This window comes from Sciurus vulgaris (assembly GCF_902686455.1).
Source record: "Sciurus vulgaris genome assembly, chromosome: 10".
Lineage (NCBI taxonomy): Eukaryota > Metazoa > Chordata > Mammalia > Rodentia > Sciuridae > Sciurus > Sciurus vulgaris.
Genome location: NC_136470.1, coordinates 105,930,451 through 105,935,570, shown reverse-complemented (window position 1 = coordinate 105,935,570; position 5,120 = coordinate 105,930,451). Strand labels below are relative to the sequence as shown.

Sequence of the window (5,120 nt, the reverse complement as noted above, 5' to 3'; positions counted from 1 at the left end):
TAGGGTGCGCTCACTTCTTGGGACTTTAGAACATCAGCCATGGCCCCCTTCTTCCTGCCGGGAGAAGTCTGTATTATTAGCTTTAAATAAAACCTGTTTAATCTGCTTGCCTTGGCGTGCTTCTCTAGTGTTCAATCTTCAACAGAAGGAGCAGAACTCGGCACTGGTAAACGGCGGTATCATTATGATAGGATCTAAAACAAATACACAATGCAATTTTTAAATAGTAGGAGGTAAAATTGTCATTATTTTCTTATAATCTGGTTGAACATTTTAAGTTACTATTACCCCCTATAGCCTAATGGAAATACTCTTGACTAATTTTTAAATAAGAATTAAAAACAAAATGCAAAATGACCACGTAAATTAGATATTTTGAAACTATTTAGTAGACTGTCCTATTCTAATTTGTAACATGCAATACCAATATATAAAATATCTGGAAAAAAGAAATATATAACCAATGGAAAATAATATCAAACTATTTTGATGTTTAAAAGAAACTCTATAGTTGTTGCAACTTTTTTCAAAAGCTCGGTTTCCCAGGTGATCTAGGCGGTGAAAGAGCCGGACCATAGCTTAAAGCACGAAGATGTCCAAGCCCTGTGCGGTGGAGGCGGTGGCGATGGCGGTGGCAGCTACAGCCAGGCCTGGAGTCCGTGAAGCGGAGGGGTCCGGGGAGGCCCCACACCAACGGGGAGAACGTATTTGCCAGGCAATCAAAGATCTATTCCTACATAAACCTGAACAAATGCTCTGGAATGCGTTCCCCCATTCAGGAAGAGAACTCAGTTGCACATCACTAAGTCAAACGCCAGGGGAAACCATCAGCTGAAATCTACGGAAACACGAGAAAAGAAATGCTGAGAACGCGATAGGAAGATCAATGAAGTCCGAGGAACAGAAGATCAAAGACGCCAGGAATGGTCCCCTGACACCTATTCCAAACCAAAAATCTGAAGCAGCAGAACCTCCCAAAACTCCAACCTCGTCTTGTAACTCAACCAATGCAGCCGTTGCCAAGCAGACCCTGAAAACGTCCCTCAAGGGAAAACAGGCCCCTCGGAAAAAACTCAAGGAAAAACGCAACAGAATCACAAACTCACAGATTTCCACCCAGTCCGAAGGAGCTCCAGGAGCTGGCCGAGCTGCAGTCTGCAGAAAGGAAGAGAACAGACCAGCTGATCGAAAGTGGGAAGGAAGAAGGCGTGAAGACTGACCTCGCTGCTGGCAAAGGTGTGTCATGGCCACCAAGCAGTTCTCTCGGGGCGACTTGGTGGTGGAGTATCACCAGGATCTCGAGATCACAGACGCCAAGAAGCGAGAGGCTCTGTACACGCAAGACCTCACCACGGGCTGCGAGGGGTACTGTTTCAGTATCTGGGCAAAACCTACTGCGTGGATGTGACCAGAGACAAAAATCGCCCGGGAAGACTGATCAATCACAGCAAATGCGGGAACTGCCAGACCAAACTGCTGAACATCGTCGGCCTGCCTCACCTCGTCCTCATCGCCTCCCCGACATTGCGCCTGGCGAGGAGCTGCTGTATGACTACAGGGACCGCAGCAGGGCCTCCATAAAGGCCTACCCTTGGCTGAAGCATTTACTCTGTCGCCTTCCCCGCCCTCCTCCCTTCCTCAAAGGGCAAAATGCCCTCAAAGGAAAATGATTTTTTTTTTTTACACACAATCTTAGCAGATTACTTCAGAGATGTTTTTAAAAAGTATGTTAAAAATGCCTTTTTACTGTAGTATTTAAATATCTGTTACAGGTTTCCAAGGTGGACTTGAACAGATGGCCTTATATTACCAAAACTTTATATTCTAGTTGTTTTTGTACCTTTTTTGCACAACTGAACGTTTGTGCTTCTTGCATGCAGTCAAAGACTAAGCACAGGTTTTAGAGGAAAGAGTAGGGGAGTCTCCTTTCTCCAGGTGAAGAGCCAGGACTGCCCCCACCCCTCACGGCTGAAGACAGGTGGGTGTGAGGGCCACTCTGCGTCCCAAGGCCTGGACAGGATGTCTCTAAGCTCTTATTCTCACGTCTGGACAGGTGCACCTTGAAGTGTATGAATATTTTTAAAAAAGGTTTCGCAGTAGGCTAGTTCTCCCTTCTGCTTTCTTGAAAGCTTACTGACCGTGGCTGGGGCACGACGGGGCCTAGACTTTCTCTTCCCAGGCAGCTACTTTTCCGTGTACCTGGAAGCATTAGGGTGAGCAGTCACCCTAGAGGCAGGCAGGGACAAATGCTGTTCCCTATACCTGCCAAGGCAGAGCTTCCTGAAACCGGGTTAATTCTTTATAGAAATGTGAACACTGAGTTTATTAAAAAGAAAAAAAAATGATAAAAATTTAAAAAAAGAAAAGGAAAAAACCACAGAAAACAACTTACATGTATATAGGTCTTGAAGTGAGTGGAGTGCTGCAATTTTTTTTTGTTTTGTTCTGTGTTTTTTTTGTTTTGTTTTGTTTTTGTAGAAGAGATTGAGATGATACTCTATTCTAATCAAAAATAAAGTTTTGTAGCAGGACCAGAAATTATTTACCCTATCTTCTTCCCTTACCCAATTCTGCTGGGTGGAAAGTTCCAGACTTCTGTGGAGGCCTTCTTTTTGTCAGACCACCAGGTGTCCTTCCTGTGAAGGGCAGCCATAACTTGAATTGTGAGTGTAGACTCGGACCCCGCCCGCCACCACCACACTGGCCTCAAAGAGAGGCATCAGGTTCACAGGGAGCATGCAGGGCCCAGAGCTAGGGAGCAAGGTTGTGGCTCAGGTCTCATCTTGAATGTGACAGCAGGAAGAGTAGTCAGCTTCCTCTTCCCCTCCAGGGGTCCAGTTCTCACTCATGTCCACCTTCAGTCCATGGGGCTGTGGCTCCTGTCCACCCGGTCCCAGGTAAATGTGAACGGAGACAAGTGTGAATGGAGTTCAAGTGTGAACCTGTCCTCATCCTTATCCCCACCCTGGGCCTCAGGATGGTGCTACCTAAGAAAATCTCCCCCGCCACACCCAGTAGCATGGGTCAGTGGTCAGCACATTGGAGGAGGACCAACAGGAATATTTAAATGTGAGATAAAATGTCTTAGTTGTACAAGTTTGTGGTTTAGCTTTATATTTAAGCAAACAAACAAAAAAAAGGAAATAAACTTGAAAGTTTTTGTCATCATAAAAATGAAACAAATTAAAATATTTATTGTCAGGCAAGGCCAAAAAAAAAAGAAACTCTAATAAAATGGAATAAGTACTATCTTTATCTACATCTGTATATCTACTGTAGATAAATATGTTACCATACTAGGGCTTGAACCCAGGGGCACTCTACCACTGGGTTACATTCCTGTCCTTTGTATTTTTTAGTTTTTGAGACAGGGTATCACTAAGGTACCCAGGTTGACCTTCAACCTCCTGATCCACACAAACTTACTAGTAGCTCTAATTACAGATGTGCATCACTATACCAGCCAGTACTACACTCCTGGAAAAGAATACTTTGAAACTGTTAAACATATCAATTCTAGGAAACTTTAAACATATTTTAATTCAATATTGTCCAAAAGACAATCCCCAAAACATTTTGGTTTGGAGAGAGGTAAATAAAGAACTCGAATACTTAGGCTAAAAATGCAATGAAATTATACTTCAAAAAATGTGAAACTCCTGAAAAATAAACTATCAGCTAATCCAATGAATATGTGCACTACATAAATATGTATAGTATCTTATTGCAGAAAAATAAATGAGGAAAAAATGATACCCCCAAAATGTAATTAAATAATAGTAAAAGAAGAATAATGAATCAATAATAGGGAAAACATTTAATTAATGATGGTGGAACAACTAAGTGCAAATTAGATTTCTAGAAAATCATTATAGATCTATCATATACCAAATAAACTACAAGATCTAAACAAATTGTATAGATCAATACAATTTATTGTATTGATAAAATAATTAAACAAATCATATATGCAATATGTTCCAATACACAACATATGTATATACAATGTAACAGGAAAATAAAAATAGAATTAAAAAGGCATTGAATGACTATCATATTAAAAATGTTATTAAAAACTAAATAACAACAGGTGATAAATTTAGACAATTTAAATACACCAAACAAAGAGATAACAACTAAAGTCATTGTAACTGTGCTAGTTATGAAAGATTTGCCAGCAGAGGACAGGTGGTCAGAGCCTCACAGGGTAGCCAGCTTAGTTTTGCAGCTCAGTAAACAAGAGATTGATACTTAAAATGATACAGTTTATCCATTTCTTAAGCAAGCAAACCAGACAGGAGAAATAGTCCAAAATACAGAAATGGTTACCTTAATAATACTATAGAACAGTAATTTTCCTTGGTTATGATGAAATAGTTTATGCTCAGTCAATAATCCTTTTTATAAAGGGCAGAAAATCACACATATATAAATATATATATATATTTAATGTGTTGGAATGCACTAGAAACCAGTAAAGCAACTTACCTTAAGATTAAGGATAAGATTAAGATTAAGCTCATTGAAATGAGCCAGATTTCCTGCCTGCCTCTTTCCTGTCAGAACATTTGCTAATTATTGGAAGACAGCTTGAGGTCAAACGCCAAGCAAGATGTTTCTAAGTTGCAGAGCAGAGAGAACTGCAGGCAACTCAAAGAGCTAGAAGAGGAAAACTGAAGTCAGTGGTGCTACAGCAGCCTGCATTTGAAGCCACAAAATCCCCAGGAGAAGGCAGATTCAGGGAAGTAAGCTCAACACTTGGCTTTAGTTTTCCCCACAAGACACTTATAGAATAAGATGCTTAAGACAAGAGGATTAAAAGAAAAAGGACAATTAGCTGAAAACAAAAAAACAAAACAAAAAAAAAAACCAAAAAACAAAAAAAAGCAGGACATGACTGCCATGTTACATTGTTTTGCAATTCAAAAGTCATATTTAGGATCCTAGGAATAAGGGGATAATTTTGGGAAATCCTCAGACTCTCAGTTTGAAACTCTGTGGGACTACACACCAGGAGTGAGGCAGTCAGGGGGAGAACAATCATTTCAAAGTCTGCAACCTACCTCTAATCAATTGAGTTCCTGATTGGATTGAGGTGTTTCTGCTTCTTTGTCTTCCTT

At 40.6% G+C, this 5,120-nt stretch overlaps 1 pseudogene across 1 annotated transcript; it reads left to right on the top strand.

The window, feature by feature from the left end:
- Window positions 1-592: 592 nt before the first annotated feature.
- On the top strand, window positions 593-1,670 carry LOC306637668 (N-lysine methyltransferase KMT5A-like; annotated as a pseudogene). Its single transcript has one exon. The product of its transcript is annotated as an N-lysine methyltransferase KMT5A-like (transcript).
- Window positions 1,671-5,120: the final 3,450 nt, after the last annotated feature.